Source organism: Anabrus simplex, chromosome 3, assembly GCF_040414725.1.
Source record: "Anabrus simplex isolate iqAnaSimp1 chromosome 3, ASM4041472v1, whole genome shotgun sequence".
NCBI classification, from domain to species: Eukaryota; Metazoa; Arthropoda; class Insecta; order Orthoptera; family Tettigoniidae; genus Anabrus; species Anabrus simplex.
Window position 1 is genome coordinate 235,504,499 of NC_090267.1, and position 15,384 is coordinate 235,519,882.

The following is a 15,384-nucleotide window of genomic DNA, read 5'->3' on the forward strand; positions in this document are numbered from 1 at the left end:
TTCGCTTGTGTGTGTGTGTGTAATACAAAGCGCACCTCGCTTTGTTCTGGGTTATTTCAGGCGAAGGAGCAGTGTTACCAATGCTGGATTATTTGGGTTGGGACAGGTTAGACATTAGGAGACAAACAGCTCGACTTTTTATGTGGGATGTTCAGGGCTGATCGTGGTGAGATGACAGCAACACTATTATTTATTTATTTATTTATTTATTCTACACACATTAATCTCTACGGAGCTCAAGCGCGATTGTAGTAGCGTGCATTCGGGAGAGCGCAGGTTTGAGTCCTGCCTTGCCCAATCTAAAAATGATTTTCATGGTGTCCCATGTTCAACACCAGGCAAATGCCGGATAGGTACCTTTGGGATAGGCCACGACCGACATCCTTTCCAAATCCTTCCCATTCCCATCCGTGGGAAAAGACGCTAAACTGAGTGCAACCTATTACACATGGATGTCAAAACAAAACAAAGCAGAACAACTTTAATCTCCCTTCCCCATTGTGTGTTTGCCAGTCATACAATAATGTTGCACACCCAGGGTATGTTACGGTACATCACATTATGTTTACAGTACATGCCTGGTATCTATTCTGTGGCTGAACTCACTCCCAGGAAACTACTTACGCGTCAATATGTCCTTGCCCGACTTCACGCCATCAGATGCGGCATGCAAAACCATGCATGCTGTTCTTATTTATATCTCAAAAAGTAATTGTCCGATTTTGAAAATACTTACATATTTGAACTTGTACGTAGTTGAACTTTTAGGCCAGGTGAATGAATTTGTGCCATTCCATTAAAAAATATGGAGTTAGTATCAATATCTCGGGTATTCATCACCCAACGAGACTAAGTAGCATGTTATTTTATGAGATCCTGAATATTATTTACGAATATGAAAACAGAATGCTGATATCTGTAATGGTTTAGAAGTTATTTCCGTGTAACATGTTAGGTGAATAACCCTGTATATAAAAATGGATGTTGTGTGTGTGGGTGTGTAAATGACACATCTCCTCCTAAACCAAGGGAGCAATTTCAACCAAACTTGGTACACTTATCACTTACTATATGGAGACAAGCACTGTGGGGGTGAACCATCCCAAGCACCCGTAGGGGTCAAGAGGGTTACGTATAAAAATAATTGAAAATAGTGTTGAATCCATAGTATTCAGGGTTGCTGAGATGAATAGTGACACTCTGGATTTTTTAAAATTCCAAGTTCAGTCCCCTTTTTTTTTGTGGGGCGGGGGGGCGATGGGGAGTTAGATATGAAAATAATCAAAAATAATGTTGAATCCATAGTTATCGGTGTCTCTGAGATGAGGAGTAATACTGCGGATATTTTTTAAAGTCCAAGTTCAGCCCCTTTTTGGCTGGAAGGCGAGGGAGGCAGCGAGACAAAAAATTGAAGATAGAGTCGAATCCATAGTTTTCGGGGTCACTGAGATGAATAGTAACACTCCGGATTTTTTAGGTTAAAGTCCATGTTCAGCCTCGTTTTAGGTGGGGGCGAGGGGGTTGAGACCGAAAAATAATTGAAAATACGAGGGGGGATCAAATATAAACAGGATATTATTATTTATTTAAATTAATTTATTAAAAACCACAAGGCTATTTCATTTACTTTTCCACAGTTTCCTGCTTTGGAAATGCATTTGTCCCAGCGTATGGGCAGCTTTTTAATGCCCTCATCATTAAAAGAACAGGGTTGTGTCACCAGCCAATTGCACATGAAGTCTTCCACACTCTCGTCATCTTCAAATCATTGCCCTCCTAGAGCTTCTTTAAGTGGTACGAACAAATGGAAATTGCAGGGCGATAAGTCCAGGCTGTAAGGAGGATGATCAAGTGTAGCCCAGTGAATTTCCTGTAGCTTGGAGACAGTTAGAGCTGCAGTATATGGGGCCGCGCGTTATCGTGGAGGAGGACGACCTGTCTAATCGGTTGGTCTTGTCTTTTGCGGTGATATGCAAACCTCACCTTTTTCAACAGCTTGCAGTAGTAAGCAACATTGATTGTGTGTCCCTCATGCAAAAAGTCAATCAGCAAAATGACTCACTGATCGAAAAAAACAGTTGCAAGAACCCTTGCCAGCTGACAGTCGAGTCTTGGCTTTCACTGGTGCTACCTCCCCTTTCCTCCGCCACTCCTTACTGGCTTGTTTGGATTCGGGAGTGTAGTGGTGGACCCATGTTTCGTCACAGGTGACGATCCGACTAAAAAATGCAACACCTTCTTCCACAAACCTTGCTGTAAGCCTCTGCCAGACCTCCAAACGTCTCAACTTCAGATTTTCAGTCAAAAGGCGAGGGACCCATCTGGAACACACTTTACGGAACTGTATGTCATTTGTGATAATTGCTTGACAGCTCCCATAACTGATTCCGACTTGTTCTGCAATTTCTGCTACTCTCGCCCATCGATCGTCATCAATAATGTCTTTAACCACACAAATGTATTCGTCTGTAATGCTGGTCCGAGAACGGCGATCATGTTGCTGATTTCTCGTCCTTCCTGGAACTTTTTATGCCAGGCAAACATACGTGCCCTTGACAATGTTTGATCACCGAACTGTGCAGTCAATCTCTGGCAAATTTCTGCTGCTGTAACTTCTTCACGAGCAAGAAATTTTATAATTATGCGTTGCGCAGTGGAGGGGTGCACCTGTTGCTCCGATACTGTGAGTGTTAGTGACAAAACGGCGAGAAATATCTAACAGCATGCTCTCCCCACTCCTAACGGTCCTGCCTAAGCATAGCAGAAGCGCACGGCCAGACCTACCAACTGTTGATGTTCAGGAACAAAAATCCTGTTTATATTTGATCGACCTTCGTAATATCGAATCCACAGTCTTTTGGGTCGCTGAGATGAATAGTAACACTCCAAAGATTCTTAAAGTCCAATTTCAGCCTCTCTTGGGTGAGGGGCGAGTGGGGAGTAAGACATGTAAATAATCTAAAATAGTGTCGAATCCATAGTTTTCGGGGTCGCTGAGATGAATAGTAACACTCCAGATTTTTTTAAATTCCATGCTGAGCTCCCTTTTGGGTGGTGGTCGAGCGGGTAAGGCATAAAAAATTATCGAAAATAGTGTTGAATCCACAGTTTTCAGGGTTGCTGAGATGAATAGTAACACTTAGTCCAATTTCAACCCCACTTCTGCATAGGGGGTGAGAAATGATGAAAAAGAAAATGTCCCAATTGACCGAGATAATGGAAGCGTGCGCGCGCGCGCGCGCGTGTGTGTGTGTGTGTGTTCCAGCATAGCTCTCAACTAAACTTGGAACAAATATTACTTACTATCAGGAAAAATATTGTGGGGTAAGACACCCCTAGAACTCCTAGGGGGTGGGGGGTGAAATATAAATATATTAAGAAAACGACCAATATTAGAGTTGAATCCATAGTTTTCGGCATTAATGGAGAGATTTCAACCAAACATCATACACTTACAACTTACCATCACAAGACGAACTGTGAGGGTGTAAGACCCTTAGGGATAGGGGTGGGAAGGGGTGAGATATAAAAATAATCGAAAATAGTGTCAAAACCATAGTTTTTTGGGTCGCTGACATTGATGTATCCACAAAGACGCACACAAAATGCTGTCAGTTGGTACACTTATTTATTTCACCTTAACTTCACATACACATAACCTAATCAACTGCCGACACAAACAAAGTACACACATCAACAAACTGCTATGTTTAACAGTTGCCTATCACCGTACATGGAGATAGCAACCTTAAAACAATTGACTGCATACAGCATGTCATCCACAACAAATGGTCACAAGTATACCTCCTGTTAAACCATAACTCCAACTTGGCCAGACTTCTAGAAAGATACATTTTCTCGCGAATTCTAGAGTGCTTAAGGCCCAGATATAATGTACAGAATATTCTACAGGGTTTTTGTTTACTGAGTGCCATTCTGGATGTTGCAGAGAGTTTCACAATTCTGTAGTGGATTACAAATCATATATATAAAGGTAATAATAAATTACATACAGGTTCTTACATAAATTGAACTCATATAAATGTCTATATACAGAACATGTTCCATGACATAACCTCACAAACACTACGATCATCTGACTACGTAGATAATAATAATAATAATAATAATAATAATAATAATAATAATAATAATAATAATAATAATAATAATAATAATAATAATAATAATAGGATGTAAACACTTCATAGCCATACATTACAAGTCATAATAATAATACTAATCATAATTATAAAATAACATCACAAACACTGCGATCATTCGACTACATAAATAATAAAACTAATCATAATCTAAAATAATAACAATAATTTGAGCTCAATACTTTCATTACTTACCCATGGGTGAGAGAATATTGTTTTCAAGTTATATAAGTTTATCACACTTGCGTCAAGATTGTGGCATTATTAAAGTAAATACGCTTATTATGTAATATTATTTGGACTATCAACTGTCTACGTGACACTTATTAAATTGGGTGAACTATCCGGGCAAGTAACATTTTGTGAATTAAGCATTTTACTTTTGGACTCGGCTTTATTGATAATGTGCCAATATCATCATTGGTAATATTGCCATTATCTATTTGAAACTGGAATTCAACACTATGTGACTAGTGGATGGTAATACTACTCATTGGATGTACGGGTATTGGGACATGATAGCGCGTGATGTTTCTGCAAGTTATACCTAGTGTGGTTGATCGTATTGTGGACAGCAACATGTACTCTTGCGCTATCCATGTGCGAGCTGTATTACTAGATGTGCTTTGACGGAGCCCACCAGGGCATGCTGCGAGGCTGGACAGTGGCGCTCTTTGTGGCCTTGATCTGAGTGTGTTGTTGACTGGTTGGCTTCAACGAGTGTGGAAGGTTGACTGCTCAATAATGGCGTGCTTACCGACACAAAAAACTATGGTTTTACCTTCGGGTATTGGCTAAGGACGTATAACTGCCCCAGCAGGGGATTGTACTTGCTTTAATATTCTTCTTTTATATTAGTATAGTTGTGTAGTGTAGCATGTAAGTTTATTACATAATTACTAGTGAGTGTATTAGTGTTGGTTCGAAACACGTCGGTTACTCAGTCATATGACCTCTTTATAAGTACGCTGTTCCTATTTATTGGTGTTAATGTTGTTTTCTTTGGGTGTGTAATTTATATTATAGGTTGTGTTTTTTAACTATGATTTGAATTTTATCTAAGTTTGGTGTTATTGCGTTCTAGTTTCAAGTGAACGTCATGTGTAGCTGTGAAGGTCATTATTGTCTGCGTAACTTTTGAAATTCGCCTTTGCCTTGGTGTAACATTGTTTTCCCTGGTATTCTTTGTTTACCTGCATATATGTGTAGGTTTTCTGTGTTATTTCCTGGATGCGAGTGCTGTTACTATTTTAAAAATTTTGTATGTATCGCTGATGTTGCGGTATTCGTGTTTGCCCCGGTGTTTGGTGTTGTGATTCTCTGTTTGGTTTTCGGGTATCCTTTCGTGTATTTCAGCCTTCTTGTCCGTGTTTTGTGCTAATGCTATGCTGCACTATTTTCATTTTTTTATTATTTTATTTATTATACTTATTATTATTATTATTATTATTATTATTATTATTATTATTATTATTATTATTATTATTATTATTATTATTATTATTATTATTATTATTATTAACTTTATAAATTTTTCATTTCTCATGGGTAATTATTTCTTGGATTGGGTTGCTATTCCTTGTTTTATTTCTATTGCGGGTGTTTGAGGTGATTTTTACTTAATTTGGTGTGTAATCCCGCGTAGTATTAACATCATCATATTTCAACATTGACTGTAACGTCTGCTGGTTTAAGTCAAGGGTTTGGGCAGCCCTAGCGCGAGATGTTTGGGCTCTGCTGTTATCTCATTTCCCATTGCTTGGCCATTATGTAACTTATTATTATTGCGTCTGGTATCGGCCGAGATAACAGCATCTTGTTCGTGCTCCGTGTGAATGACAATGCATTGTTTTTATTCTCATGTCATACTTTGTTATTCGATCTCGGTGTTGTGAAGTTAACTGGCCCTTTCTATTTTAATATGTTTTGGGCGTCTTATTTATTGCCCTAGCCTTCTACTGCTTCTGCGATTTTTTTTTTTTTTAATTGGGCTATTCTCCTTATTATGTGGATCTTGCGGGATGACATTAGGCTGAGATTTGTGTTCCCTTGTGTTTTAACGTGATGTGTCAGGTGTCCTTATTTATGTGGGTATTGTGGGGATTTAACCTCCTTTGGGTGCTGTCAGAGGCCCTTGATTTGCCATACAACCCATTTTTCTGGCGTTTATCTTAAATTTTATGTCATGTAGATATTTTTTAATGTGTATTTACTTCAGAATTAACATTATTTACATGTAGATTATTTATTTAATGTGAATTTATTTTCTTCTATCACCTTATCATTATTTTCTGAATTTTTCTTTCTCTTCATAATTTAGTGTAATGTAAATTAATATGGTGTCTTTTTGATGTGTTGCCTTGTAGTTCCTAGATCCCCTCCTCTCCTTCCTTGTTGGGTTGGTTTTAGCACTCTTCCTTGTTTTGCTGTGTTTTTAACTAAGTTGTTATGTATTATTGCTCCTTTAATATTTATCGTGTATACACGCCCCTATGACGCATGTCATTTAGTTAAATTGTTAGGGGCGTTGCAAGATTAATAGCAACACTCCAGATTTTTAAAAATCCAACTTCAGCCCCCTTTTTGGTGGGGGGGCGATGGAGGAGTGAGGTGTAAAAAATAATCGAAAACAGTGTCGAATCCATAGTTTTCAGGGTCATTGAGATGAATAGTGACACTCTGGATATATGTAAAATCTGTGTTCAGCCCCCTTTAGCATAAGGGGTGAGAAAGAGTGAGAATAAAATATAAAATATGTGTGTGTGTTCCAGCACAGCTCTCAACCAAAGTTGGTACACATGTGACTTACTATCTGGAAAAAATACTGAAGGGGTAAGAGATCCCTAGCACCCCCAGGTAGAGGGTGAAATGTAAAAGTAATCGAGAATGAATGGTATTTGTGTCGAATCCATAGTGTTCGGGGTTGCTGAGATGAACTGTTACATGTTGGATGCCGTTTTGTCAAAATACAACCCCCATGGGCATGGTGATGAGGAGTGAAAAATGAAACGTCCAAAATTAATAATATTATGGATGTAAAATTATCAAGATTATAGATGTACAGTATGTGTGTATGTTCCAGCACAGCTCTCAACCAAAGTTGGTACACATGTGGCTTATTATCTGGAAAAAAATTCTGTGCGGGTATCACATATCTAGCAACCCCAGGCGAGGGAGTGAAATGTAAAAATAATCAAAAACAACCTATATTAATATTGAATCCATAGTTTTTGTGATTGCTGAGATGAACGGTTGTACTCTGGATGCCGTTTAAGTCAAAGTTAAGCCCCAACCGGAATAGGGTTAGAAAGGGTGAAAAAGAATGTCCAAAATGACTGATATTATGGATGGATATGTGTATGTCCTAGCATAGCTCTCAACCAAACTTGGTACAAATATGACTTAATACCTGAAGAAAATACTGTGGGGTTAAGACACTTCTATTACACCTAAGGCCGAGGGTGGAAAAAGTGTGAAATAAAAATTAATAGAAAAGCAATACTAATGTAAAAACCATAGTTTTCGGGGTCACTGAGATGAATAATGACACTCCAGATGTCGGTTAAGTCCAAGATCAGCCCCAAATGACATGAGGGGATGGTGAGAAGGGGTTGAAAAGAAAATGTCTAAAATGACTGAAATTATCGATGCATGTGTGTATGTTCCAGCATAGTTCTCAACTAAAATTGATACCTATATGAGTTACTATCTGAAAAAATACTTTGTGGGTAAGATATCCCTAGCACCCCAAGGGGAGGGGATGAAATATAAAAATAATTGAAAACAATAGATATTAATGTAGAATCCTTAGTTTTCGGGCTCACTAAGATGAATAGTGGTACTCCGGTTGTATTTTAAGTCCAATTTCAGCCCCCCAGCGGCATGAAGGTGAGAAAGGGTGGAAAAGAAAATGTCCTAAATGACCGAGAGAGAGAGAGAGAGAGAGAGAGAGAGAGAGAGAGAGAGAGTGAGAGAGTGTGTGTGTGTGTGTGTGTGTGCGCGTGCGTGTGTGTGTGTGTGTGTGTGTGTTCCAGCACAGCTCTCAAACAAACTTTGTACATATATTACTTTCTATCTGGAAAAAATACTGTGGTGGTAAGACCACCAGCTCCCTAAGGGAGGTGGTGAAATTTAAGAATATTCAAAAAACTACCAATATTACTGTCAAATCTATTGTTTTTGTGGTCGCCGAGATGAACTGTGAAACTATGGATGCCGTTTAGTCAAAGTACTGCCCCTATAGGCATGGTGATAAGAAGGGGCGAAAAACAAAACGTCCAAAGTTACCAAGATTATGGATGAATGTGTGTAGGTTACAGTACAGCTCTGAAATGAAGTTGATACACATGACTTACTATCTGGAAAAATTGTATGGGTGTAAGACACCTCTAACACTCCTAGGCAACGAGGGGATTGAAGTGTAAAAAATAATTGGAAACGACCTATATTAATGTAGATTCCATAGTTTTTGGGGTCGCTGAGATGAACTGCGGCACTCTAGATGCCATTTAAGTCCTGCTTCAGCCTTAATTCAGTTGAGAACAACTGAAAAAGGTTGTCCCAAATGACCGAGATTATGAACGTATGTGTATATGTTCCAGCATAGCTCTCAACCGAACATGGTACACATGTGAGTTCTATCTGGAAAAAACATTTTAGGTGTAAGACACCCATATCATCCATAGCGGCGGGGTTGTGGAGTGGGTGACCTGTAAAAATAATTGAAAATGACCAATTTTAGTGCCGAATTCATAGTTTTCTCGGCTGCTGATATGTGTAGAGGCATTCTGGATGCCGTTTAAGTTCAAGATCAGTCCCCATTGGTATTGGGGTTCAGACAATGTGAAAAAGAATGCTACACATTTGACTTAATATCTAGGGAAAAAAAAAATACTCTGGGGGTAAGACACCCCAAGCAGCCCTTGGGGTTGGGGGGTGGCATAAAAAATAGTCAAAAATGACGTATTTTAGTGTCGAATCCATGGTTTTCGGAGTTACCGAGATGAATTCTGACAATTTGGATGCTGTTGAAATCCACATTCAACCTCCATGGCATGAGGGTTCAAAAACTTTGAAAAAAAGTAAAAAATTGTCTGATATATTGTAAGTGTTGAATCCTCATTTTCGGTTTCCCTAGGCTGATTAGTGACTGTTCCAGTGACAGTTGGAATAGTGTACATCGTATCTGTAGCGCAACACAAAAATATATATAGTTACAACTTACTTTCATTATTTATTTGAAAGAGCCACCTACTTCCCAGAATCTCGGCTGTCACAAGGACAATGTTTAGAGCGGAACTACACAATCTCAAACTAAAACTTAAATTTATTCATATAAGAATAACTCTAAATCTACAAACGAATTTGTAAAATATCAAGCAATTCACAACAAAGAAATCAACAAAAATTCATTTCAAATACTGTAGTTAATACAAATCTTAAAATTTAACATTCAAAGGAATTACCCAGGCAGAAGCAGGTACTAAAGCTAGTCTATATACATATAAAATGAATGTAAGTATATGTATGTAAATGATACATCTCCTCCTAAACCACTGGAGCAATATCAACCAAACTTGGTACACTTATAACTTACTATCTGGAGACAGCAGTGTGGGAGTAAGCCATCCCTAGCACCATTAGGGTTGGACTGTCAGGAGGGTAATGTATAAAATCAATTGAAAATTGTGTCGAATACATATTTTCGGGGTCTTTGAGATGAATAGTGACACTCCAGATATTTCTAAAGTACAAGTGGAGTGGGGGCGTACAATATATTACCTACTGTCCGGAAAATATACTGTGGGTATGAGACGGCCCTAGAAACCCTAGGAAAGGAGGTGAGATATAATCTATATTAATAAATTGATGTCAGGTTGGAGCGATCTATATATACTCTACTGTATGTATATAAATTAAGGTATAACAATGAAAATAGATGTGAATTAACGAGCCACTTCCAGGCATCTTAGAAATTTAAAACTTGGTACCAGAGAAGCTGATGACTTCAGCATCCCTAGAAAAATAAAAAATTCTCAAAATTCCCTGAGGGGGCCACATTGGGAGTTTCAAATTTGGGGCTCAGCATAAGAATACAGTTGGATATATTTATCCAAAACAATAACCTATAGGTTTCATGGGCTTAAAAATTTCCTGGAAGTCTTAATTTTTAACCCCATTCCCAAATCAAGATGGTGGCACAATCTGGCAGACAAGCTAGAAAATTGAAATTTGGCAAAATTATAGCTTTTAGCCTGTACCTGACAGAATAATTACGAGATGTTTAAATTTTTCATTTTCCCCCCCAAAAATTTTGAAATATGGAGGCAATTGTAGTGACGGTGCAGACCTCCCTTTCAAGGTATTTGGTGGCTAAACAATAAGTCATATTACTAAATGGATGGCACAATCTCTGTACAATTTGGAGTGTTCTACAACTTTGGTCCTATGACTTTTGTCATATCTCTATCCCTTATATATTAGCTTTGTCTCTATTTCTCGACTGTACATAAATTTTGCACTTTTTACAGGTTTAATTGATAGTTTGAATCACTTATAGGAAAGATAGGATTGTGAAATTCTACATGAACATTGGCCCACCCTGTAGCCATATCTGAGCTAAATTCTATGTTTGTGGCTGTATCATAAATATCCGAAAGTAATGCACTGTGAGAAAACCTTACCCAAATTTCACCTTATTCAACTTTTCGAACTTAATTTCACCCATAAATAGATGAGATACAAGAAAATATCATAGGACCAGCCATTTAGATCGCTAAATGAAGTGTCTTATCATTCAATCCATTTGTCAATATGACGCACCGCTTAGCAGCTGTTAATCTGTAAATGAAGATCTGCAATATTGTAAATATGCATACACTTACATATGTCTATCTATATTTATTCACTGAAGTCGATTTCTAGCGATCTAGAAATGGTGTGTCTGCCATTGTAATTAATACTTTACAAATCGAAAGTGACTGACGGCAGGAGGGCGACTGCTATTGTAATTAGTACTCCCCACATTGGCTTTGACTGGCAGTAGGAATGGGCTCCTTCTCCCAACTCCTATGTACCACTGTAATGAATAATTCCCTTCTCAATTTGACTGTCAGAAGCCAAGGGTGCCCGCCATTATAAACAAATTTACCCATCTAAAATGTGAATGACATTAGGCATAGTGGCCTGCTGTTATACTGGAAGCTCACCAACTCTGTATGACTCTGTAAGCTGACAGACATTAGGAAAAATGGGCCTGTCATTATAACGATAACATCACACTCAATTTTGACTGGCAGTAGGGAACGTGCCTGACATTATAATAAAAATGACTCAACTGTAATCTGTCTGGAAGTAGGAAATGGGACCTGCTATTGTAACGAAAACTCTCTAAATTGATTGTGAATGCTCAGTAGGCAATAGGGCCCGCCATTACAATGAAAATTCTCAACTCGATTGTGAATGGCAGTAGGCAAGTGGACCTACCATAATCATCACAACTCAGCAACTCGCACTTTACATTGGAAACAACGTATGTGGACCTCCCTATGCTGTTTCTTGAATAATGCTAAGAGGCATGCAATTTAAAAGAAATCTTATTCACTGAATGTACAGTAATTTACTTTGATATCCTAGACATGATGGATAGAAGAAAAATATCAATATTGGGATTAAGTGAGACCAAATGGAAAGGAATTGGAAGTAAGACACTTCGTGGAGGTTATAAATTATACTGGAGTGGACAGGAGAAGGTAGCGAAAAATGGTGTTGGATTCTTAATTAACGAAAGGACTGATGCTACAGCTGAAGTTATCTGCAAAAGTGATAGAATCATTAAAATGTCCATGAAACTGGAGAACTCTAAGTACACCATCATACAAGTGTATACCCCACAGACAGGCTGCAGTGAGGAAGACAAAGAGAAATTTCGGCAAGACCTGGAAGATACAGTTAATGAGGAAAATGTTATTATTATTGGAGATCTAAATGCGCAAGTTGGGGTAGACAGACTTGGGTACGAGAACATCATTGGTCCACATGGATTTGGACAAAGGAACCCAGAAGGAGAACAACTATTAGATCTGTGCAGAAGATATGATCTTATAATCAAAAATACATTCTACAAAAAAGGAGACAGTCACAGAATAACAAGGTACAGTTGGGATGGCCAGTATAGAACATTGATTGACTACGTAATCACAAATAAAGATGGTGGCAGGTACATCACAGATGTAAAGGTCATCCCTAGTGAAAGCATGGACAGTGACCACAGATTGTTGGTAGTAGACTTCAAACATAAGACAAATGAAATGCAGAAACTTATTACGAAAAAACCAAGGATTAAAACTTGGAAGTTGGAAGAAGTCCAAATAAAGGAAGAATACAAACTAAGGATTCAACAGAGTTTGCCAAAGTGTGAAGTAACCAGCGTTAATGAAGAATGGAAGGCCTTCAAAGACACCTTTGTGGGAGAAGCCAAAAACCTATGTGGAGTTACAAGTTCTATCAAAAGAAAAAAGGAGACACCATGGTGGAATGATAGAGTGAAAACAGCGGTGAAAGAAAGAAACCAAATAAAGAAGGCACTGGACAAGGAGAAACAAAAACAGGGACAAGAACGAAATGAACAAGAAATACAAAGACTTCAAGGAGTATACAGGAACAAGAAACTTGCTGTAAAGAACATTGTAAGGGAAGAAAAAGAGAAGAAATGGAATGAGTTTGCAGACAAACTGGAAGAGGACAGTAGAGGAAATATGAAATTGCTATACAGAGTAGTGAAAAACAAGCGAAGGGATCAAGAGACCATAAAAGCAATAGAACGTGATGATGGAACTCTGGCACAAGAAGAAGGAGAAATTAAACAAGAATTCGAAATCTATTTCGAAAAGCTGCTGAATGGAGATACAGAAAACATAACTGATAGAGGAGAGCCAAGTCGAGGAACCACAACTGAACCACCAATTACATGGCTTGAGGTTGAAAATGCGCTCAAGAGCATGAAGAAAGGAAAGGCAGTGGGCGTAGATGAACTAAGTGTAGATATGCTGAAAGCAGCGGGAGTTCCAGAAATCCAATGGCTCTATAGACTGCTCAACAAGATATGGGAGGAAAATACTATTCCTGAGGACTGGAAGATGGGCATCATTGTACCTCTGTTCAAGAAAGGAAGCCGACGAAAATGTACTAATTACCGTGGTATCACACTACTGTCTCATGTCCTGAAAATATTGGAAAAAATAATAAGAGACCAGAATCAGAGATATTGTTGAACCAATTTTGGAAGAAGAGCAGTATGGTCTCAGACCAGGAAGGTCAACTACAGACCTTATATTTGCAATTAGGATGCTAATGGAAAAGAGCAAATACCCATGAAAACAAAAATGACATTGTACAAGTCCTATTATACACCAATTCTTACATACAGTCTCGAAACCACAACACTGACCAATAGAGATAATTCCAAACTTCAGGCAGCTGAAATGAAATTCCTACGCACTATGATCCAGAAAACCAGGAAAGACAAGATTAGGAATGAGAAAATTAGAGAAGTAGGAATAGACAATTCTCTCCTAAATACGATTCAGATATCAAGACTGAAGTGGTTTGGTCACATGAAGAGGATGCCAGGAAACAGAACTGCAAGGAAGGAATTTGACAGAAAGGTAGAAGGAAGACAACCCGTGGGAAGGCCACGAAGGAAATGGATAGATTTAGTTAAGAGCGATGTAATGCTGAGAGGTCATGATTGGGACAAGTTGGTGGAGGAAGAATGGCACAAGGATAGGATGAGATGGAGGAGGCTCGTATGCCACACCCGGGAAACTGGAGATGGTTTAGGATGATGATGATGATCTGTATATAATGCGAAGCATGGGTACATTTGCTAGTTTGCTAGTTGGTTATAAAAGTCCTTAGAAACTCCTGTGTTCAAAATAGTTAGTATGCTACTGGATAAAGTTAATCGATTGGTCACATTTGTTACATGAATACTCTACACGCTATTTGGAGAGTAGATCTTATAAGTTAGAAGGTATTTCATCAAGCAAATGAAGGAAGATTAGATAGTCTATTACCGCTATGTTCCAAGAATGCTGCAGGTTAGTCACTACTAAACTGGGTGAATATAGAAACATACAGGTACTAAACATCTCTTTGGCATGTAGAGGGTGATTTGTATAAACCAGGTGGTTTTTAAAACAACCTCCTTTGTGTCTGGTAGAAGATCCACAAGTGTGAGATCCACAAGTAATGCACTGTGAGAAAACGTACCTTCCTGTAGACAGAGCCATAGTAGTTGCTCCATGCTTCTGGCAATTTGCTGCAACATTTCTTCATCTATTCCACTTCATTTTGTCTTTTTTAGCATAGAAACATTAAGTGGCTATTATCACTCAGTAGACCAAAGAGACGTTCAAAATGATTGCTAGCAAGCAAAGTTTTTCCATGGCACATTCATGTTTTCATTATTTTCAGGGAAAACTAATTCAAAATATTTATTCAAATAGGGGAATGGAAATTCCTTAATCCCTTCACCGTCACATGTTTATTATACTCTGACTGAGCAAATGTCATGGGATAGTGAAGCACTGACGCGCAGCTGTGTTGTCTGCGCACCGCACGCCCCCTGTGCCAGCGGCAGTTGTATAGGAGACCTTGTGAGCAGTGGCTGTGCATATGACAGGTGTAACATGGAACGTCGTCGTGAGCTGACACCATTCGAATGGGGTATGGTGGTCGGTGCCCAATGGATGGGAAGTGCGATTTCGGAAGTAGTGCGGGAATTTGGCTTCACACGATCAACCGTGTCCAGGGTGTATCGTGAATGGTTGAATGCGGGTGTCACCGTCTACAACAGATGAACACCCGGCCGTCCAGCCACCCTTGATGACTGTGACCGGGGACATCTGAGACGGATTGTCAATCGTGACAGACGGGCAACCATGCAACAAATCACGGCTCAATTCAACACAGGCCATGCTAGACATGCCTCCCAGTGGACAATCCGTAGGAAAATGGGTTCTATGGGGTATGGGAGCCAGCGCCGCACACGGGTGCCACTGTTAACCCAACGTCATCAGGCACAATGACGCACATTTGTCGCCAGTCACCAGGGATGGACACTGGAACAATGGCGTAACGTGATATGGTCAGACGAATCATGATTTCAGCTACACCATGCCGATGGGAGACAACGTGTATGGCGCAGACCACATGAAGC